We start from the raw sequence: 23,838 nt of genomic DNA on the forward strand, positions 1-23,838 counted from the left end.
ATGTTTAAAAATATTTCAGATGCTTAAATAGCCACTGGAACTAGAAGATGTGAAAGCCACACCGTTGCTGGCGTGTGTCTGTACAACCCTCTCCTTTCTTTCCCGTGGTAGATCACAGTGCTTGGCTGAAAAGAAGCTGAACGTTCAGGAATTCAGAGCACAGGGAAGCGAGAGCTCGGTGGTGGGTTTCCCTTTAAGAATTCTGCTGGGAAAGTGTGGACTGTAAACAGATAATGGCAGTCATGCAGAATGTGACCGGAAACAGGGGAGAGAAAAGAAAAAAAAAAAAAAGAAGCTTTTTCCAGACTTTCAGTGCAGCCACGCTGAGCACGACTCAGGAAGTGCACTGCGAGTGACGCTGTGCCCTGGTATTTAAAGGAACAGCTACCTGTCCTGAGTCTGGCGCTGACTGTCACAGGTTTCTGGTGTCAAATCTCGGGTTGCCATGAGGGTGGCAAGCTAAAATAAAGAGGGGTGCTGCTGTTAATGCTAAAACCCCGTGGACAATCTGTAAACGGAAGGGTGACACAGAACGTCTCTTTCCAGTGTTGCTCATATCGCAACACTGGAAAATGTAACGTGTCATATCCTCATATCCTGCCCTGGACAGTGTGCTGTACCTCGTGCGCTCTTCGGTCCACACTGCCCTCGTTGTGCTCTGTGTCCGAGTGTGTGGGAGTGCAGCGGTATCAACAACATTCAGGCCAGCTGCCGGTATTGATCCTGTCCCCTTTAGTCAAACTTTCTCCGTTCCCTTGCTCACCCTTTAGTTAAAAAACCCGGAGTGGCACGCTCCCTAGCACGCACATGCACACGTGGGCTCATAATTTACAGCTCCTGGACCCTTGATCAATTGATAGCAGGGAATCCTTTGGTAAATAGAGTTTTAGACACATTGCCAATAGACCTCGGCTATTGATTGGAGTGTAAATTAAAAACTTAATCAGGTCTCTGAGATAAGATTTATCTCCGCCCCTGGCAAATTACAGGGCCGGCTGAGAGGCAGGGATAGGCAGGTCAGCTGGGAGAAGAGCGCCGGGCTCCTGCAGGCTCCAGGCACGGGGCGGGCCCGGCAGCACCGCCCCTGCCCTCCCGCACCCGGGCCCCAGCCCTTAATGCTCCGGCCCCCAGGGCCTCCTCGCCGCTTGCACCCCCCAGCTTCCTGGCACTGGCCCCCAGCCTCCTGCTCCGACCCCAGCCTCCTGCACCGGCCCCCAGCCTCCTGCTCTGGCCCCTATTCTCCTGCACCGGCCCCCAGCCTCCTGTACCGGCCCCCAGCCTCCTGCACCGGCCCCCAGCCTCCTGCACCGGCCCCCAGCCTCCTGCACCGGCCCCCAGTCTCCTGCTCCGGCCCCTAGTCTCCTGCTCCCACACCTTGCCCCAGAGCTGCGCACTGCTGCCTGTTCTGGACTCCAGCGTGCACTGTGGGGCGTGCGAGAAGCCTGAATCACTGTACCGGCACCATTTAGCCGCATGAAACACCAGAATTTATTTACTTACATCGTAATGGGGGTCTGTTTCATTCCTTCATTCATTCATTTATTTATCTATTTATTTTTAAGACTTACGTAATTTTTTCAAGCGCTTTTCTTTCTTTGGCGATGGACTATGTGTTAAACTGGACTGAGATATTTTAACAGTAATATCCCAGATCATCATAGGCTTTATGCCTCAGCAGGCTGATACACCAGCCCATACACATGGCTTACATGTTTGTGTATTTCTGTGTACAGTATGCTCCATACCCCATATCATAAATATCCTAATTTGTGTGTGTACGTCAATTAGGTATGTGCATTTGTTAGATTATAGAGTTTCACTGTAATTGCAAAGGGGAATTTTCTCTGTCTCCACTCATTTTAATTATTCTTGCAAAACAGGTGTCTGTTCAAAATGAGCGACTCAGTTTTTTTTAGTTTAATTTTAGAGGTAAGAATTCCTTAATCACAGGGGGAGGATTAAGTATTTTTCATAAAGCAGAGGACAAAAATTTACTGCAAAGGTGGGTCTCAAAAAAAAAAAAAAAGAAATTTACAAGCTTTTCACCCCAGTAATTAAAACGTTAATTTTACAGTGATTAGAAGCAGCATTAGCCCTCTCTCTGGGATTATAGTAGTTTCATTATCACTGTGATTATGTACCTAAAACGTGGAGGCGAGCAGAATCACATTAAAGCTGAGGGGCTGGAGGTCACAGCTTAGTTCACCTGTCCCAGACAGGATGTTTCAGGTTTACTCGCTCAGGGAGGAGATTGGGGGGGGGAGCGCCGGTCCGATAAAGGGGTGTCGGGGTTAAACGCCGACGTTTCGGGCTGATGGCACCGGCAGACGGGTTCGGTCTGAGGACACCGCCGGGATCGGTCTGCCGGGGCGAGCGGTAGACAGAAGGGGGCGAAGGCGAAAAACGGAACAGGAAGGAGACCGAAGAGGGAATAAATAAACAAAGGATGACAGCGAGCACCTTCGCGGGTCCAGAGCAGCAGCAGGTGTCAGTAATAGACGCTTTGTCTGATAAGCCCTGAAAAGACTCGTTTAGTTAGTGAAAGTGCAGCGGGAGCCCGCCCCTGATAAACCCGCTGTTTCTCTCTAATACCCACCAGCTAAAATCAATAGACGGGATAATGCTGCTGCATGTCCACCAGTCTCCTTTATCTCCAGCTTTTCCATACCCATGTACATGGGGGCCAGGAAGTGAGCGAGAGAGAGAGAGAGACAGAGAGAGAGACTGAGATAGTAAGAGAAATACTGAATCTGTGTGTCACTGTGTGAGAGGAAGGAATTTTTTTCTACATGGTTTTATCCCTTGACCTGGGTGTCTCTCTCTCTCTCTCGCTGCCTCTCTTCTTTCTTTCCCTCCTCCATTTTTCTGCCTCTCCTTTACACTCTGTCTACAAATTTGCCTGATTATATACTTTATACTCATTTTCTGCTTTGCCCATTGGTCGTGAGTATTGTCTCTGGCTGTGACTGGGTAAAATGAGCTTGGTTTATCTCCTTTGGCCTGCATCAGAACATATAGCTGACTCTGACTCTCAAAGCGGAGAGACCTCAAATCCCCAGTTCAAGGCCAGTGACCCCCACAATACACTCTGCGCCACTGCAGGGGGACTTTACCATGAAATGCTGGGCATTGGGCTTTTCCCGGAACGGGCTCAGGCCTGCTTTGGCTGGCGGGCTGTTCCACGCTCCTCCACCGGCCACCGGGCGATTTTGTAAGTCCCGTTAATCGAGTCAGCTGTCAGACCGCGAGAGTAAAATATTGCCCCAGGTGTTAGCAGTCAGAGCCGTTAGCCTGTGACACAGTCGCCCAAAGTGCAGTGTATTAAAAAGCAGTTTGGACCCAGATCACAGTATATCATAGAGGAGAGCGCGATAAGGCCTGCCTGCCCGACTGTGGATCAATGAAGGTTAGTGACATCATATCGCAAAGTGAAAGCAAGTGCTTTACCCCCAGCTATTTATCAGCCGAACATCAGAGGGGGAGCGGAGAAAGCCACTCTTCCCCCCCCACCCCCCACCCCCACCCCGCCAGAGCGCCACGCTCTCCCCTGTTTGCCGCCGTCCCGCCGGCTCCTCCCACTGCGCCCCGGCGGGCCCTCGTCGGCCCCCCGTCGGCGGTGCCTCGGGGATGGCTGAATGACACGGACGGAAGCTGGCAGATTGATATTGGCTATTTCCTCTGATACCTCAGCGTGCGCAATCCATGCAGCCAAAGAGATTTTCTCTCTTTATTTCCACCTCGTCGATACCGTCGCTGTGCCTGTGTTTTGTGAGCTGATGGCTAGCCCCCTAATTGGCCATTGAGTTTCTTTTTTTTTTCGTTTTTTTTTTTCTTTATGAGCTCGCTTGATGACGCTTCAGGATGTGGAATGGAATGCTATTCATACCGCCAACGTAAGCCTCCCAATCCCGTGCAAAACGGTTTTGGCTGGATTTTAGTGGAAATGTGCCTTGCCTATGAAGGGGGGAAATTGCATGTGACATTGATCAGGCAAACAGCAGCAGCCCTTGACCCCCCCACCCCCCCGCCCCACGGCCCCCGCAGCCCTCATCTGTGACCTTTTCCCTCATGGCTGTCTCACACCCTCTCTCAGGGCTGTTTGGAGATTACATTAGCATACCGTCCCCCTACCTCATATCCTCACACCCCTTTTTATAGTATCTGTATCTGGGGCAGAGCTGACCTTGGTGTGTGTGTGTTTGTGTGTGTGTGTGTCTGTCTGTCTGCCTGTGTGTATCCGTGTCTCTGCTCCCGTGACTTGTTTGTGTGTGTGTATGTGTGTCTCTGTGTCACCGCCCCTGTGACTCTTGTGTATATGTGCGTGTGTGTGTGTGTGTGTGTGTGTGTGTGTGTGTGTGTGTCTGTGTCTGTGTCTGTCTGTGTGTATGTGTGTCTCTGTGTCACCGCCCCTGTGACTCTTGTGTATATGTGTGTGTGTGTGTGTGTGTGTGTGTGTGTGCGTGCGCACTCGCGCGCATGCCTGTGTGCATGTGAAGCTACAGGTAAAGTATGTGTTCCATTTATCAGCTGCCTGAGGCGCGATGCTGAGGATTCCCCCAATGGGTTAGCGTGTAACCGCTCTGTCAATACGGGCTCGTCAAGGCTGGTGGAGCTGAAGGAGGAAGAAAGAGCCGCACTTCACGCCGCCCGCCACTTATTGAGCAGCCAATAGCAATTTAACTCCTGACATGGGGAAGAGGAAAAGGCCCCGGTCCGGCTGGGGGGGGGGCTGGATCTCGCTGCCTTTTTCTGCCCTCCTTCCTCTGAGCCCATGTGGGGAGGGGGGGGCCACAGGGGGCCCAGCTGAGATGGGGTCCCTCAGGAAGCCCTCACAATCCCCGGTTTGGGGCCTCTTCGCACACAGTAATGCTGAGCTCCGGCTCGAGCGGGGACAGCGACTACACACAGGCCAAACGGGGACCTTCCTTCCCCAGTCTGGATTGATTCTTTTATCCAGAGTTTTTTTTTAACGCCGGTCGTTGCTTACAGGCTGTCGTAAAAACTTACCATTGCTTTTCGCTCGGTCAGCTCTGTGTAAGCATTCGAAATTCTCATGGGTGAGATGTGGGAGAGCCTAATAGTATTGGGTCAAACTTTCTGAAAACGCAGCCTAAATATTTTTGCGATGCCTATTGCTTTCATCCCAAGTCATCTTCACTTCCCCATTGCGAGCCCCTCCTTTTTCCCTCCCCCACATCTGTTCCTGATTTTGCAAATAGAACGTCCTCTGAAAATACTGCAGCGAATGCACGCCGTCCTTAATCTTCTGAGAGCTGCTTTGTGTGGAGAGTATATACAGCAGGCTTTTTGGATTTGACAGCTTTGGCTGTGGACGGGGGACCCTTAGTCGCAGTCGGAGCGGAGGATGGATCTTGTGTGTAAGACACATTGTCTGGTGGAAGCTCCCTGTCTTCTGCAGGATGTGTTTGTCTGCAGCTCACAGCTGTAAAGCCCTGTTTCCTCTGCGGAATCTCTCTGTTGACAGAGGAGTATCAGGGTCTGGGAGTGCTTCCAGGCTGTGGTCTTCAGGCAGGCTGAACTGGTTCCAGTTTGGAGGCTGCTGCTCCCGGAACAAAGCCGTTCTCCCCTCTGTTTGTCCTCAACTGTCTCCCCCCCCGGTCACACACACGCACGCGCGCGCACACACACGCACACACACGCACACACACAAACGCACAAACAAACAATTGTCTCCCTCCCTTTTCATAAAGCTCTGGTTCAGTTTATGAATGGGGTGTTTTGAAGGATATTTCACATAAATCCGCCCACTTTGATTCGTCGGACAAAAGTGAGCGTTAAGGGCAGAGTTTTTGTTTTCCCGCCCGGCTATTCTTCAGCGCCTCACTGCAGTGGAATTCCCCCTTTGGGGGGTCGTGTGGATTGGCGCGCTCCGCGCCAGGGATAGAGCGGCCTGCCGGTACACGTCCTGATACCTGAGTCACCCTGGCAACCTTAACTCCTTACGCCCCGCCCAGGCGGCAGGGCTGGCCGTCGGGGGAGCCAGGGTCCTCTCAACACCTCCCCAGGCGGGCGGGGGGGCCGGTCCACCGCTCAGCAGGGCGAGGGGGTGTCTGAGCGCCGGATCAGGAGGGAGAGAGGGGGGTGACGTTATGCAAATAAAAAAAGAAATGCAGCGGAACAGTCCGCCTCCACAGGCTGCCCCCGATCTCTGCTCAGTCCCCGATATCGAAACGTGTTTTAATGTTTATTAAATTGAAATGAGGCATTAATTCAATGCAAAAAAGAAAGAAAAAAAGTCATGCAAAATGGGTCTTCAGACGCCCTGCCGTTAAAGGACAGCTGTCCAAACATTGTCTAAACGTTTAACGGCAGTCGCGGCGTGCTCTGGTGTCACCTCCACAGGCGAGTGGGAGGCCCGAGCTGGGCCAGAATGAACTTGGATACTGTTGTTGCAGGGGTGAGGCGAATGCCTTCCAGAGGTTAGCCCGGGATGGGAGAGGTCACGGGCTTCTCTTAATCCAGGAGGCTTGCCCTTAATCGCGTTTGATGTGCATGTGAAAATGAGCAGGTCCAGAATTCCATTCCTCGCCTTTCCAAGTTCAGAGGTTTGGGGTGGGTAGGGTTGGCCTGGGGAAGGGGGTGGGGGGGTGGGGGTGGGGAGAAGGGGGGTCCAGCTGACTCTTGCTGCCTGCCAGGCTCCATTTAAAGTGTCTGGTAAAAGGAGAGCTGTCCCAGGCATTCCTGCACCCACTCACAGGCTCTGAGGCCTTACCGTCCACCCCTGTCCCATAACCTGGGCTCTGCCCCCCCCCGGTCTCTGTCCCACCCCTCCCCTTGTTCCTCCACTCACTGGCCAGATTGTGTGTGAGAGTGTGTTTTGTGTTTTTGTGTGTGTATGTGTGTTTTTGTGTTTCTATGTGTGTGTTTTTGTGTTTCTGTGTGTGTTTGTTTGTTTGCCTGTGTGTGTGTGCGTGTGTGTGTGAGAAACACTGAGCAGGAATGTTGGAAACCAGGAGACAGGTTTACGAGGGGAATTCCACGGAAGTGCTGTGGTAAATAAAGGTGCCAGTGTCCCGGGCTGCACGTCAGTGGTGTAACTCTGGCTTTGACTCCTTAGGGCTACATTTCACTTGTCTTGGTGCTAGTGTGCTAACCTTCAGCACAGAATATCAGGTTTCTGACATTCTTCAATAGGTAGTAATAATCCGTTCTCGGTCCTTTGAGTTCCTCAAATTCTTGGCTGAAACTTTATCCAAAGTTCATTTATTTATTTATTTGTTTATTTTACACTATTTATTTTTCAGTTGTCTCACATGCAGTTGTCTCATGTCTCCCATACATGTCCAGCAAACGACAAACAGATTGATTTAGCATCGTAATGCAGGAGGAGATGACTGTCTGTTGAAGAGAAACTGATGTCACTGATGATTGGCAAAAGAATCTCTTTCAGCGTGGGTTATTCTTTACTGTGGCGGGGTTGCTTTAGCTGCTTTAGCTTCTTTAGCTTCTTTAGCTTTATCCGTACCGTCGGCTCTGGTCCCTGCCGTAGAGCGTTCCCCGCGCTGCTGTGAGAGGGGGAGGGAGGGGCTTCTGGGGCCAGGCGGCCTTCCAGACTGACCGAGGGCTGGAGGGTGCCGGGGCGAAGGGAGTAACCGGCGAGTTGGACGGGGGGGTCGGCACGCTTACTTCCCGCCGCTTCGCCCACGCGCTGCCACGGCGAGCGGACGCGTGGACCGGCGTCGCACGCACGGCCGCCCAGCCTATCGATCGCTCTGAGCGCTCTTTCTTTTGTTGCTGCGTTTAAGGCGCTGCTGAGAAGTTCAGGTGCGGTTACCGTTGGCAGAGGATCCCGAGGCCTGGAGCAATAAACAGGGGAGCAGGCAGCCAGCCAGACGCAATTCAACAAACTTTTAACCTCGCGCTCAACTAATCCCATGTTATGTCAGTAACACTCTCTCTCTCTCACTCTCTCTCTCTCTTTCGCTCTCTTTCATTCTCTCTCTCTTTTTCATTCTCTCTTTCTCTCCCTCCCCCTCCTCCTCTCCCTCATGCACTCCCTCTTTCTTTTCAAGTGAAGTCAGGCTCAGTAGCCTGACCTTTAAACAAGGCCCGGAACACCGCAGCTGTTACCGACTTCAAACGTGCGGTCGTTCAGACCGGGGCGGGCTAATAATGCGTCTATTTAAGATACACTTTAAACCCGTCTCTGCTTCTGTTGCTTTCTGTTCGGGGCACTGACAAAGACGGCGTCGCCCACGGTCCCTTCTGAAGCCTGCCTAACGTCAGACAGGGGAACCCAAACAAAGGCACAGTTCACGTTTGGCTTTAATGTGTCTTTTTTCAGGAACGCGCGGTTGTCGCAAACCCAAGTTCCTTAACCGTGGATATTCTGAAGCGTCCCTCTCGCCTTCCTGGTCGAAAGCGCTCAGTCTAAGTGCGTGAACTGACACGGTCTCTGGCGTGGCTCCCCGGGCCGTTCGCTGCCGCGACGCGATTAGATTTCAGTACGAGTATCTCCACGGAAGGCATTTCTGAAAACGAGCAGCTGTGTAAAAAACGCAGCGTTGTGTTTGTGTGGGGAGGTGCTGCAGCAAAGGGAAGCACTGTCTCTGCAGCCATGGAAAAAGCCTAATGCGGGGCACAAGGGCAGGAAGTGGAACGCTTCAGCCTCAGATCTGAATCACCCACTTACATGCTGATATTTTAGGATCCTTTTAAAATAGAGCCCTTTTCCTCAGACTGCTCTATAACTTCTTCATTAAATATGTAGAGGCGGAGAAGAAGATTGGTAACAAACTTTACAGCGTTCTTGTTATTCATCACTGTGGAAACCTGACGGTCCCTCTCAGAACAAAAGAGCATCAGTGGGCTAAATGGCTATATTTCTTTGTTAATAAATTTCCCCAGATGACGGTAAAAGCAATATCAGACTGTTCTTCACCCTTTGATGGTGCTGCGTTGCACATTAAGAACATAGTAAAATAACAGCTGGTCTCAAGAAAGTGGCCCATAACTGACACATGGTAGATTTACTGTGTATGAGCTGATTCAGTAATGGGAAGATCTCGGAGACGGGATTCTAATGCTGTGGGAATTTAGTGAACTTGGCTGCGTTTGCACACATGCAGCAGGAAAAACATCTACCTAAAATGTCAGCCTTGCATGAGGCCCTTGACTAGTAGCACAGCCCATGTTCTCAAGGATCAATTCTGCTTTGACTCTGGTCAGCTTCAATGATCCATACGTTATCTGGATGGGCTGGGTGCTGAACACAGAATTAGCTGAGCCTACCTGATAATGGAAACCAGGAACGAGTTGAGTTGAGCCCATCCGGATACAGTATGGATCAGTGAATTTCCACTGATTCTTCACAGAATCATGCTACATGAATGACCCTTCACCTTAGCCCCTGGACATGACCTCATGACCTTGTCTGCGTCAGTTTAATGTGCACTTTGAGAAGGCAGCCTATGTGTTATGGACAATACACACACACACACACACACACACACACAAAGTTGTAGCAAAATTAGAATTTTGTAGCATTAGAATCCCACACACCCTGTCCCTGAAGTGCGAAACATATACTTTGGATTGAAGTTGATTTGTGAGCTACAGTCACGTCTCCTAACCTTGGTACCTGCATGAATAGTGCAGTCCTTGTGCATTTGGAAAGGGGTCAGCAGAGGCCATCTGATAGCATATTGGTGTAGACAAGTAATCAGGGAACTGGGACAAACCAGTGAATATGATATCAGGGACATCAAATGCCTGAATGATTTAAAACATTCTTTATCTTCCAGCATCATCCTTGTGTCTTAGTTTTTCTGTGTGTGTGTGTGTCTGTGTGTGCGTGAGAGAGAGAGAGAGAGAGATTTTTTAATTGTGATTCAGGAAACATTTTTTTGTTTACCTGTTTTTCCTCTGAGCTGTCATTATAAAAATGGCTGCCCTGTTTACCCTTTGGCCTGCTATGGCTGGATCATTGGGGTTAATTACAGGTCTGAGAGTGATGTCACCATTGAGATATCTTTTGCCATGTGTTTTTTTGCCAACCCTTCTCCACCAGCCTGCTTTAACTGCCTGTCATCTGCCTTCCCCAGCAAAAGCACTGTCCCTCTCCATACTTCCTGACTTGTTTGAGTTCAGGGGAATTATTTGATTTGTAGATGTGGTTATTTAACCTTCCTAGTGAAGGAACCGATAAGAAGTTCTCACAGCTGTTTGGACAAGACTGGACGTGTGCCAAAGAAAGAAAATATGCATTTTTTTCCCCCAAACTTGTTAAGCACATAATTTCCCACCGCCTTCTCACTGGTTTCAATGTTTACAGGTTAAAACAGGGTTAACTCCACAGGGCGGAGTGTTTGAGTTGTGTGCGGTTGAACTGGATTGAAAGGAACAGAAGTGGGCTATGAATTCCTGGATGAATGCTTAAATTCCCCTTTGAGCACCTGAGATGTGAAACAGATAGTGGTTATAGTTGAGTAGGATGTTCAGTTCCAATCTCAGTTGATGCAGTGTCTCCTGGAGACTTTGACCTGGAGAATATATTGCCTAATAGGCCACAAAACCACCTGGAGACCTGATCCTATGCTTCTTATCACTGCTATTAGATGACCCCATAAAACTCAAAAAGAGGAATCCATCATGGGGAATTAGACCCCGTAGAAAAATAGGATTGAAGGCTTTCCTTTTTTCTGGAACTAAAGAAAAGAATGGTAGGTAATGTTATCTTGCTCACAGGTACAAGAATCCAGCTTGTAGAAGCTAAGGGTTTCAAGTTTCTAATATGTATATAAAGTTTCACGGCACAATAGATCTTTTGTGTGGTGCAAAATGAACACCCCCTCCCTCCCTCCCCCTTTAAAAAAATGCATTCATGCAGTGGCGGGGCGGCGAGGACTCAGGTTTCTCCTGTCTTTGTGTGCTGTGTCGTCACTCACCCCCGCAAGCTGAAATGTGCATCTCACGAATGCAGGCAGGCAGCCAGTGCTGCGTCCAGCCGCGGATTAGGGCGAATCCGGGAAACAACGGGGTCCTCACAAAACAACAGCATGGCAGGTAACTGAACTCAGACTGGGGAGAGGAGGCAGACGATAATTACAGAGCTTTTTGTTTTCGGGGCACTTTTAGCTGGCTACTTAAGTGCCTGATCTGAAATCCGTGCCTTGTAATTACAGTACTGGGCCTCATTAGTGCCGACAGCTCGAGAGATTATGCTCTGTTTGCGTGTGTGCGTGTGCGTGTGTGTGGGTGTGTGTGTGTGGGTGGGTCACCTGCAGCCACGCTATTCATATCAGGCTTGTCTCTGTGAGTGCATCTTTGGGTTTTTGCCTAGCAGGCTCAGTCAGGGCCTTGAATCTCCCTCACGTTGGGCATGTAGTTCTCACTTCCTGGTTTTTGCGTTGTGCCGCCTGGCTTAGTGTGTGTGTCTGGTGGAACAGGAAGTTCTTATCCTCTCTCAGGCCCAGAGGCTGACTCCCCCTAGACTGAGCCACTTGAATCCTCACGGCTCCCCTGCAGCCTAATCCTCAGGCCGTATGAAGGAGACGAATTTGCCTCGCTGTTACTGACTTTCTGCTTCCTCTTCTAATGTGACAAAATGTTGCCTTCTCTAAGCTCTCAGCTCTACCTGTGGGTTGTTTATATTTTATAGCGATTAAGACAAAATGTGATTTTAAATTTTTAAAATAAATTTGGCACCTGAAGAGGGGGGTGAACACCCTTAATTCCCTCCTTAATTTTAAAATACCCAATTATCTGCAGACCCCAATCCGACTGAGCCCTCCCATACCCTGGGTGGCGCTATTGCCGTGCGCCTATCAAGCTAGTAGCTACAGTCGGCACTGGAACGGTCTGGATTCGATCCAGGACCGCGGGGCTCCTCCATACTCCGCAGTTTGATGCCATAATCGTGTGAGCCACTGAAGCAGCCATAGCAGTCACTTTTCTTTGAGTCAGCTGTGTGTTGTGTGTTGTGTTGAGTTGTCTTAAGGGTTTTCCTGTGGTCTGGAAAAGCCTGCTGAGTTGCCATGGAGTTTTCCTGTGGTGTCTGAAAGCGTGTCAGTGGTGTGGCCCGGGGTCTAGTGCCACCAGGTGCAAGCCTCTCTAGATTGATGGAGTGGTGCCAAGCAGTGTCTCCCTAAAGAGGGGTATTAATTCCTAGATCCAGAGGGAAGCCTGCTATTGACTTCAGTCACATTTAATCAGTATGCAAGGGAACCCCTGAATTAGAAAAGAGCAATTGGACCAAACAAAATAGTTCCCCCACCCCCCCCACCCCGCCACCCAGACAAATAGCTACCCTCTTTCTGCTTGCCTGGGGTCTTTTTGGGTGGCACGGATACCTTTGCATCCCAACATGAGACAGATTCCTGTCTCTTTAAGCTGTTAGCCTTTCTAATAGATTCTTAAGCACTGGCTTTAGTGCGTGTTAAACCAGGATTACCCTATCAATTATGGTCAGTACAAACAAGGATTACTTAAAACACTACATTTTTCTTGTCGAGAGGCTAAAAGCAGGGCAAATTAAAGGAGCGGCATTGCTGTTGATAAGGAAGGCAGTGAAGCCTGGCTTTTCCCCTCTGTCTGAACCGCTGGCTCTCGGTGGGTGACATCGGGGGTACATCGTGGCATCACGGCTGGAACTGCAACAGGCATTGGCCAGATGTGCTTAAAATAAGAACTCGCGATTCTCCATAACTGCTTTCAATGAGATATGCGCACGCTCTTCAGATTCTAAAGACACTGCTGTATTTTTATTTTTTTTGTTTATTTTTTTCAGACTACTGTTGGTGTTTAATGTTCTTAAATGATACATTTAAATGAAAACAGCTGTCTTGGTTCAGTGTGCTCTCTGGTTTTGTTAATGTCAGTTCTAGTTTACAGATTTCAAGATTTAAGCACCTGGAATGCCGAGAATGAGAAGAGAATGTTTGAGATTGTAGCTATCTATTGATAAAACATTTCCTTTTTCATAATTGCACACCTAGAGTTTAGCTATTTCACAATGTCTTCAAAACACTCTTAATACAGTTTACCTTCTTTTTCTAATCTCCAGTAACATTTTCTCAATTTTGTAATCCTCTGATCCAGCACATTGGTTACACTTCAGTCTCACGTTCACTTAGTGGTAATAAGAAATGGCTGCCATGGTATTATGATGTAACCAGAAAGCCTAGCTACATGTACTGTTCTAACACGACAAGTTAGACATGATATACTGTTTTTGAGTTTCAAGTACAGAAATATCTGTCATATTTTTGCTATAAGCTCATCATCCTTCTAACATTTCGCAAGGTGGGGCTGACCTTGCTGTAACATGATCTAGGAGTTTTCTGTGTGCAGACTGACTGTTGGCTGATCCCCGTATTCCCATGAAAATATGCAGACCCTGCACCCTGCTTTGTTTACTTTTAACAATCTCAATTAACTGCTGTAGCCCATCGCACAATGTTGTAGCAAGTATGGGCATATACTTGCCAAACCAGATCTGCTTGAATACAGAGCGTATGAGTGCGCTTGTGTGAGAACCCGCACATATATCCCATAGTGCACGCTGTCAGCTCGTGGCTCCTGAGGTCTTTTGGATACTGCTCATCAGTGTATCACTGTGCCGACCCCGCTGTCCACAGCATCTCGTCTTTAGAGTACTCCGTGCGGTGGCCGAGTCAAAGAGCTCGTCTTTTTAAAAATATCTGAAGTGGCTTTGAACGGTTCTGCGTATCATCTTAACCCCTGGGAGAAAGGGTCAGCCCTGCTTGAAACAGTGCCTGGGGGCAAGTGCGAATCTTAGCGGGGCCTATAAAGCCTTTCTGTTGTTATTCTATCATCGTTTGGGTTTCTATGCTTTCTGCGCACCGTCAGTCTGTGTCGATTGATTGGTGACTAAGAGCCTTCTCTGGATATGTCAGTGGCCTTTTTACGGAAATAATAAGTCCTAATCAGACCTGATAAAAAATGCATTATTGATTGTGGCGTTCCTCCGGCAGACGAGTGAATCTGTGAATGGCCCCAACCTCTCAACACAGACCGCTGTGGAGCCAGCAGACAGGCCAGGTTTCCTGTTACCTGCTCTGGGCCGAGGTGGAGGTGGACCTCAAGTCTCCATCTTGCAATCGCAGAGCAACAGGAGAGACAGGGCGGAAAAAAAGAGAGGAAAAAAAACCCTCACCTCCAGTATATCATTCTGAGGGAGATCAATATGAAAATGGTGAGGAGTATTGAGCAGAATCACAAATTGCCATTGGCTGGAGGCATGCTGAGTGGGTCTAGGCTTTGATATGTGTTAATCCTTATGACTTGAACCGAAAGCCAAAAAGCTTGGCGAAATGTGGGTGAAAAGGGAAAGGGGGGAAAAAAACATAATTTTCTCTGTTTGTCCCCATTTTGAAATGAGCCCTACTTAATTAAGAAGCAATGAGAGTCTGCAGATAGCATTCCTTAATTAGCTTAAGCTGGCTGCTGTAACCAGATCCACTGCATTAATGACAACACAGCCCCTGTGAAAAGCCTCATTGTTCTCCAGATAATTGTCCTTTTAGTTAACGCGGCTAGAGAAGGGCTCCTCTTGTTAAGGGAGCTGGCTGGGTTGTCAACAGCCGGAGGCGGCGTTGGGTCCCGGGTTCACCCTGGCCCGGTGCCCGCTCTCACAAGCCCACTTGTGCCCTCTGCTGAAATCCCCTTGGCAAGCACTGGAATTGGCCATCCCCGGGGGGAGCAGGCAGGGTTGCTAGTTGGGATGTTAATTATATACCCAGAATCTTAATGAATGACAAGGGATCAATAGAATAAGGTGGATGTATGCTAACAGCATGTTGATTATAGCGGCTAATGATGTCCCGTGTTGCTGTCACTGTACACAATGGAGGGCGGGAGGGAGGAGAGAGGAGGGGCAGAGGGCTAAGCAATGCGCCAGCTACACTGGTTAAATACAAGTAAAATGGCCAAGGCCATATATATAATTGTCTTATAATACATAACAGCGCTGTTGGAGAGTTTTGTGCGAGTGCATGACAGGGATTGGGGGGAGGCGGGTGGGGAGGGGGGGCGAGGGGGGTCAGTGCGGAGGGGGAAATGTCAGCACGGACCAGAGATTTCACCTGCTTGGAGTGATGCCTGCTCTCTGAGATCTCCATTGTGTCCAGCTAGCCAGAACTGTGAGAAACCCTATACCTTTCCTCCAAAGCAGGGAGGGAGCGCGGCCAAGAATTAACTGCTCCTTCGGTCTGGCAGCGTCTGCGGGTTCTGCCTGCCTCCATTCACGGCCGAGCGAGAGATGGAACACAGAGAGGGAGGACAAACGGAGAGCCGCTCGCGATGTGGCGCTGAGTCCGTCTGCGACACTGGGTCCGTTTCCCACGAGGAGCCGAGTCTAGGCTGTGAACGCAGCTCGGCCTTCGGGTTCCTCCCGGAGTAAAGTCAACGTGTTCATAACCATAAATTAGCACAGCGTTTGTCCTTGCATAAAGATGATTGGTGTTGGAGGCACGTATTGAATTACCCAGCCTTTCAAATTATAAAAGAGTGCTCCTCTTAGTGTCTCTACTGCACTGTGGAGAAAAAAAAAATGGACAAAATGCCACTCAAAGACATGATGCTTTGCAGACGTCTGAGATGGATCAGTGCTATTGTTGCACTGAATTTGAATGACAGCTGTGCTGTGGTAATTTTGGATGTCATGAGTTTGTAATTATATGCATTATTTTAATAATAATTAAAAAAAAACATGCACACCCCATTGTCCAGTGATAAGGCATAACCTAACGCACACTTTTTTTTTTTTTTTTAAAGATATGTTTTTTTTTGCCACTGTCCAAGGCAGGCCAGGATCTGATTACATCCGGTGTGAAAATGAAACTCTAGAACACCTTGAGACCGGGCGATCTGAGGAGCGGTGGAATAGGTGCTGACCCCCCGGTAGCCCCGGAGTATATTATTGACCACGGCCCTTCGGCGGAATTGATTACTTTATCGTATTGCCATGAACTTCGGTGGCCGCGGAGCGCGGGGTGACCCGGCCGGCCCGAGCGCGGCGGTGACCCTCGCCTTGGGGGAAGAGTTATGTGACTTTGACCCGATCCCTGATGAAGAAGGCCTGACCCTCGGGCGTGGCTGCCAGCGCAGATAGCTGATGTCCTTCCTGCGGTGGCTCCCGGCGTCTCCGCCGTGGGCTGTGGTTCAGATCGAGCCCTCTTCGTTATTAATGGGCCGTGTGCCCCGGCTCATGTCCTCGAGGTGAATCTGCAGGCTTGGGTCAGGGGGAATGGACTGAGGGTTAGGGTTAGAGGGGGGGGGGCGGGGGGGGTTGCTAATTGATCTTTACCAAATTACTCCCAAAAACACGGGAAATCAATACAGAACGCATTCCACACTTCAGCTTTCTCTGAAATCCGTATGTGTATTTGAAAGCCATCTTGTAATGTGAACCCAAGCACAGCATTTAGCCTATAGCTAACAGGCATGTAAACCTGCCGCCAGTGTTGGCATTGAGAGGATCCTCTCTTCCTCTCTGGGTGAGAGGTGACTGCCAGGTGTGCTGTCAGGCTCCCGTGTTCTACATGCAGCTCACTGCCACGCCCAGGCCGGCACGGGAAGCAGCAACAACATGCAAAACAACTTCTGTTAATAATTGTCTGCTCCCCCGTCTCATTTTTTTTTTTCTTTTTTCTTTCTGCTATTGTGTTGTTTCATTTCATTTCTGGTGCCTTCCAAGATTTCCATTAAAATGGAAAAGGGAAGGGGGATGCTCAAGTGTTTGAGTTACTGAGTCGGTTTTAATGGCCTGGGAGAAGGAGATCTAAGCTCCTCCACCTGCAGTTGTACCCATCATGCACTCCGTCTTGGCACTGCTTTTTTAATCAGTAATATGTTTAGGTTTTTCAAAATAAATAAAATAAGCGGAGGAAAGGGAGAGAACCTCTCGGGGAATTTATATGTCCACTGTTTGAAGTGGATGCTCTCGTCTTCTTCAAAGGGGGATTTGAAGGCCAGAACTTCTCTTTTGAATTAGGATCCTCTCTGAGCTACTGTAAATCTTCATATAGTCTGTGTTTATTGATGGACTTTATACCACTTTCTCCATATTCTCCTGGGATTGCCTGGTTTACATGCTGAAAGATTTCAGGTATATTTGGATGCGAACGTGTTTTAGAAATTGAGTCGCATTTTATTACAGTATTTACTTCAACCCTTTAGTCGATGCACCTACTGAATTTACTTACATTTCTGCATATATTTTTTGTATATGTGTTGAAGCACCAGTGATGTAACAGCTGCCCTGTACAGCAGCTGATTGGCCACTCTTGTGTTGGCCCATTCCTGGAAGTGAAGACTGGTGTACAGGCTGCAGACACTCTGTACATACCAGCCATAAAAGAATGCGCTGTCGCGTCAACCGCACACCACTGCAGGCGTTGCTACTCATGCTAATAACAATGTGACACTCAAACAGGTGTTTCTTGTGCCCTCAGTGTGTCATATGTGTCTCTCATCTCTCTCCCTCCCTCCCTCCCTCTCCCCCTTCCTCCCTCCCTCCCTCCCTCTTCCCTTTGTTTAGGACCTGTATCACTATGTGCTGCTGTTTTTTTTTGTATTTTTCTAGTACATTTTTTTGCTAGTACATAGCAGGCGCCTCATAGTAATGATATAACTATACACCGGTTTAATTGGCTACACAACTCTCCGACATGGCTGACGTTTCACGAGTATTCTGTTGCGAAATGTCTGATGTATTACCCTGGCATGTGCTGAATGTTAGCGGTGGTTGTGGTGAGTCAACTCCCATGCCAGCCCCCATGCCCTTATCGGTGTAAAACGCAGTTTTGCATACACATGCCCGTGTATCTGTTTAGGAACACGAGGCGAATATACGGGTGGGGCACAGCGAAAATAAGAGGAAGTGTTGTTCATAGCGCTTGGCATCTCAGGAACAACAGAACAATTGAAGAGCAGAAAACATCTGTCTCCATTTTCCCCCAGGTGGAGAGAGAGAGCTTAGGTAGCTTAAATTGACTTGAAACCATCAAACGGGGAAAAAAAAGCATGATCAAGAAGAGCCAGCGCCTCACAGTGTAATTAGGAATCTTGCAATTGCTGTTCAACTTCCCTGGGAAGGGCTCAGCTGTTTTGATGTCTCTGCAGAAAGCTGGTCTCTGTCCCAATTAATGTCTAACCTTCATTAGGTAATTTTGCCATAGGTAAGCTGTGAACATATTGATTTGGGTATCTATTTGAATTATGCAAACTACTCAAACATGTGCTGAGGCACTCTCCAACATTCAGAAATGGCTCGCAGAGGGACAGGTGGAGAGGATAAGGGCAGGCTTTGCCCTGCTGTGCTTAGAGGTGCCATCCCGAGGTCTAGCTCTGACTGCTGTAGGTTTTTGGGAAAACTTGTCTTTGTTCTCTGGGGCATTACCACTCTTCAGTCACAGCCCCCACCCCAACCACCCCCCCACATTCACACAAGGGGACACCTGACATATTGGAGTCCAGTGCAATTAGGATTCCCAATTGTGGGCTCTCTGCTAATTAGTTATCCTCTCATCTTACATGGCCGACGCATCTGTCAGATGCAATCTGTGAGCTGGGCTGCACTGAACAGCGAGCTCACTGTGCGCTGCTCTTATATGGAGGAGCTGGGCTTCAGTGGGGACTATCAACCTTCCTCTCATTGGCCCCTAAAAATGGCTTGGAAGGCTTCTGCGGCTCGTCCCGGTTAGCGGTTACTGCAGACGGGATTTCTGCGATTGTTTTGCGAGAGCTGTTTTCTGGCTTCAGTCCAGTGGCTCAGTATTGAAATTCTCTCCCAAACTCGCGACTCAAATATCTGAATAGGTGTCCCTTCCCTTCTGCGTTCGAAACTTTTCTAAGGAGTCATTTTACATTTTAGGCTTTTTAGCACACACTCTTATTCGGAGTGACTTACACAGATTTTTTTTCATTATAGTATCCATTTATAGAGCTGGACATATGCTGAAGCAATTTAAGTACGTTGTAAGTACCATGTACCTTGATCAAGTACAAGTGTCCCAAGTAGCGAAACCGAGACGACTGAGTTACAAGTGGAGCTCCCTAACCATTGTACTACACCGCTGCCCCCAAGTCTCGGTACTGCAGGTGGTCTTACTCCGTGCTTTATGTGTCCTATGTTAAGCGTGAGGGCATTTCTGATGACTTGGCACAACAGTAGTTCTGAAGTGAGAGAGGAATTGCACGTGGCTGCAGGGTTGGCTAGGCTACTGAAATAATAGCCTCCCCGAAAAAACACCTCTGCGACATCAATCCTGCCGGTGCCCCCTAACGAACGCAGTCATCAGGCACATATTTCAAGTCCTTGTGCAGTGTGTAATTTCGGGTGTCCCGCCGAAACTCGGAGCTGTGATTTTTCTCGTCGCTGCGGCTGGAAACCTGTGAACTCGTGGGAGAAACCAGTTTTTCGGCTCCTCGCCTGGAGGGTTGCGTTGGCGCGGGTGTGTGTGTGTGTGTGTGTGTGAGCGTACACGTGGCTGCATTCCCATGTCCTCTGGGCATGGGCGCCGCCCCCGCGCTACGTGCTCCGCGCACACTGGCAGGCCGGCCGGCCCGCTCGAACCCGCCGGAGAACTCCCAGAAACGGCGAGGAATTCCATTCACGGCGCCGCGCTGCATCTGGCCGCGTTCCCTCGCCTCGCGCGCCCAAAACAATCGGCACGGCCGCGCTCGCCGCGCAACACATTCCGCTCGGCGTTTTGGGGATTCTCTCTAGCGCTTCGAGGGCCTGAGGTGAGGACTGCGAGTGCTTTGGATGTTATTTCTCCGGCTACCGTTTCCTTGTGTGTTCGGATAGCGCTCTCCAGAGTGAGCACTTGTTTATCTTGCTCGCTGGCATGCGCTCTCAATGTCAAAACAATGACATCATTAATTAAATGTGCATTAAACGTGCAGTTTCAAGGTCCGCTTGGCACTGCTGATTTGACTGCTCCTCAGCGCAGTGTAGAATTCCCCCGGATTCTGCAAAAAGCTGCTTTGAGCAGCGAGCGGTGTGTCATCAGACTTCCCATCATGCCTTTCTCAGCCTACCCCCTCTCACCGGTGGCCTGGTGCCTCTGAGCAGATGTGTTGCAATTGGCGTTCTGCGCAGGAGAGATAAGCAGTGCAGAAACACTGCGCAGAAAGTTTGTTTCCAGTTAACACGAAGGTTGCCCGTGAGGGCAGTCTATGCACATTTGCTGATGTCACGACCACTGCTGATCTCATGCAGACTCAGCAGTCCACTCTGTGGTTGTCACTGTGGTTCAGCCCTTCTTTTTATCATTACATCAGCTGTTCTGGGGGACGATCAACAGATGTTTTTTTTCCTGCCACCGCCTTGCTTATTATCCTAGGAGCATGCACTCTGTCCTGGGACCAATGACATGACATCCCCTCTTTGGTCTGCCAAGCGTAATTACGTTTGCGCGAGCGATTTGTTTCGTTCGGTGCTTATTTTTGCGCGCGCGGGTGTCGGCCTGCTCCGTGCCTGTGGTTCCAGGAGGCCCTGGAGAGATCGGGGGAGACCTTTTACAGGCATGCGGGCCATGTGAGCTCAGCCTTTGAGGGGAGAGCGCTTTAGATGGCATCTCCCCTAATCTAATCTGCCTGGCCTCGCTCCATGCGCTAGCTCCCAGCCGAGATGCATCTTTCACCCGTTTGGGGCCCCCTGGTCCTGCCAGTAATTACCCAGAAATGTAAATTACAGCTGGGGCCGTGTGGAAACCCCGCTATGCCAGCGTCCGCTCCCCCTCTGCCCTGGCCCTGCCCCTGCCCCTGCCATGCCGAGCCCAGCCCGTCCACCCTCCCCAGGAGCAGCCCGGCGTTTCGGAACAAGGCCCGTCTTTGCGCCTTCTTCCTCTGTCTGAGGTAGCCTTTGAGTAAATCCTTTGCAGATGATATTTTCTTTGCTCCCCCCTCCCCTCCCCTCCCATCCCCACCTCTTCATCTGAGCGCCTTTACCCCCTACTGCTGCATGTGAGCTTCAGATTGGAAACATCTTTTCCCGATGTTTAGCCGTGAGGTCCTGGGGAAGGGGCGCTCTGGAGCGCCCTGGATCCGAAGCGGGAGGAAGGGAGCGGGGAACGGCGCTGCTGGCGGCCGAGCGGGAGATGCGTGTGCGAACGCTGAGGAATGTGTCAGCTCTCCTCGCGGTTCTGACCTTTGGGCCCAGGCTGCCACGTGACTGAGATTTTTTTTTTCTTTTTTTTTTCCCGGCTTCTGCAACGTCTCTCTCGCTCTCAAAACGGCGCGCCTCTCACTCTCCAGTCCGCTGTTCAGTCACTGTTTCACAGTTTGCCGCAGAGGTCGTGTGATCGTAAACATTCAGGATTTAGTCAGCCCCCCCCCCCCCGATCACCTGCGGAGGGAGACCGAGGCGGGCGTCGGTCGGAAGGCCTGCGGCTCTTCCAAGATGGCGGACGGCGCTGGCGTTTTGCAGTCCCGCTCCCGACCGCGGGCGCTGTCGGGGCCCGGCGGTGCGCGGGAGGCTCCTCTCGCTCCGCGGCCGGCCGCCAGCTGCGAGCCAGATGTGCGAGGCGTGTCATTGGGCGCTGCGAGGCGGGGAGATAAGAGGGCCGGGGCTCGTTTGGTCGCGGTCTGGTCGGCAGCGGTTCAGCGCCGTGTTGCGGTCTTGCGCGATCTGAACTTTCACAGCTTAATGCCTGGCTTCCCAAACACAGCGCTGCGGTCTGATTTATATCAAACAGGTGCCCCGCTCAGCGGCTCACATTCGAAAGCGGCCCGTGGGCTGACGTCGCAGGAATGAGGGCGGGCGGGCGGGCGGGGCATGTGACCGTTTGCTCAACGCCTGGGCTGAGAGGGGCAAGGGCGCAAACTCTGTGCTCTCGACAGGCCGCAGAGCTGACCTTCAGCCTGCCTGCTTCTCCTACTGTACTTAACTGAAGAAGCTGTGAGGCAGTCTGTCACACAAGAGCTTTGGAGAGTTTTTTTGAATAATGTACGTCTGCATTTTTGTTCTCTCCTCACAGCCCATCTCCTGAAGCTCCCGGTCTCTAAACTCGTTTCCATCCCAGACTGCTTTTCAGCGTGGTAAAGCCTTGGCAAACTTGACAATGCCGTGATTGTCTGCGAGCCGATGTGCCAGCAGCTTTGATCACGTCCTGTTAGCAGTCCTCGTACTGTATCAGTTCACTGGAAGGATAACACATGGCGTCTTCGCTCAGTCCTGGGCACAGCCGGCAAAAAGCCGTCTCGCAATCCGCCCAGGAATCTCATCTGCTCTCCGATGAAATCTGTTGACAATAAGGCTTCAACCAACAGCTACGCACCCACAGGGCCGTTGTCCTGAGCACGTTTCAGCCAGACAAGACAAAAAGGGGCCTGGCTAGAACACGTCGTGTTTTTGTTTGATCCGCAGCTGAATTATGACGGTCTGCTCTATCATGTCGGCCTGTCACTACAGCGGCGAACGCGCTGCGGGCGGTGAAATCTGAATTCGAGTTTGCAAAAGTGAAAAGTCCGGTCTGCCGGGGCATCTGGGAATCGGCTGCGGCGGGGATAAAACGTCACGCCTGGGAAACTTCAGCGGTTTTTCCACTCTTTTTTTTAAACAAACAGAACAAAAAAAAATCCTGCTTTGTTTTCTGTTCCCCCCCCCCCGCCTTTTTTTTTTTGCATAATTGCAATTTTCCTCCAGCGTAGAGTTGAGCGTGCCCCAGTGTTGGTAGTGCTCTTCCCGTAGATGTGTGCGGCGCGAGATGGAGAAACGTCTTTTGATGTTTCGTGCTCCGGAGCGGTGCGGAGAGGGCGTCTTTCAGATTCGGGCCCCTGGGGGCCACCTTGCTACGCGCGTGACGATTTGTTTTTCTCTTTGCGCCTCTTCTTCCCGTGCTCGCGGTTCCTCGTAGCGGCGGCTCAGAGGAAACGTATGCCACCAGACAGCGTCCTCGGCTCATTGGCACCCATCCTCGCACTCTGCCGGGCGGGTTCCGCACCCTTTTAAGACAACGGGTGGCATTGAGATCAGATTTATTGCCGCACTTTATGTAAACTGTCGTGCTGGTTCCTGATTAATGATGGAGAAAGTAATCAAGCAGACAACGACTTGGCTCATTTACCTGGAATCGGCGAATGCGAACGACGCCTTTTGTACAAATCCTTGCATTTCTTAAGGAATTCCAGTTGGATGTTTTGTCTGCTTCTTCTGTTGTCAGTTTGTGTGTTTCCTGTGAAAAGTGAAGGAGAATCACGAGCATCGAAAACGACATTACTCCGCTGCAGTGTGAATCCACGTACATGGCAGTAACCGGGGGTAACAGCGTAGTGTAAAGGTTAGGGAACTGGAATTATAACTCAGAGGCTGCGGGTCTGATTCCCAGCTGGAGCATTGCCTTTATACCCTTGAGCTATGCGTTTAGCCTGTATTGCTTCAGTAAAATATCCTGCTGTATAAATGTATTGTATGTAAAATAAGTAGTAAGTGGCTCTCAGTAAGAGTGTCTACTATTGGCTAATACTCTGAGAGTTCAGTTTAATGTGATACTGAATGTCCTCATTCAGATTTTTATATTTGGGCTGCATTTTCAGTTTTATGTCCCAGTCTGCAATAGTCTTAGAAAGATGTCATAGCAGCAACAACAACAGATAGATGACAACTTTTTGTGTTACTGTGATAGAGATCATGTGATTGTCAGCTGAACATGCGCCACCAGCATCTGCCATAAATATTTCTTCTCACTTGTCTGTTATTGTGACGTATCTATTGAAACTGTGATTAAGTTAAGTGATAGTTATACCTTAGATATCTATGTTTTTCCATCTGTATATGTAGTTCATACACATTGAAAAATACATTTTGTATATAAAAAATGTTATTTAACTTGTAGCATCTAAGAAAACTTT

At 49.8% G+C, this 23,838-nt stretch overlaps 1 protein-coding gene across 4 annotated transcripts in view; it reads left to right on the forward strand.

The window, feature by feature from the left end:
* Nucleotides 1-23,838, forward strand: part of zfhx3b (zinc finger homeobox 3b) — a 394,727-nt gene that overhangs the window by 258,535 nt on the left and 112,354 nt on the right. Inside the window, exon 1 of one of the 4 annotated variants that reach the window (XM_064312992.1) lies at nt 10,914-11,025. The exons of the other annotated variants lie outside the window; for them this stretch is intronic. The gene's annotated coding sequence lies outside the window, so the exon portion shown is untranslated. Of the gene's footprint in view, nt 1-10,913; nt 11,026-23,838 lie in introns of those variants that run through there. 4 annotated transcript variants of the gene reach the window in all.

Source organism: Anguilla rostrata, chromosome 16 (genome assembly GCF_018555375.3).
Source record: "Anguilla rostrata isolate EN2019 chromosome 16, ASM1855537v3, whole genome shotgun sequence".
Classification (NCBI taxonomy): Eukaryota; Metazoa; Chordata; class Actinopteri; order Anguilliformes; family Anguillidae; genus Anguilla; species Anguilla rostrata.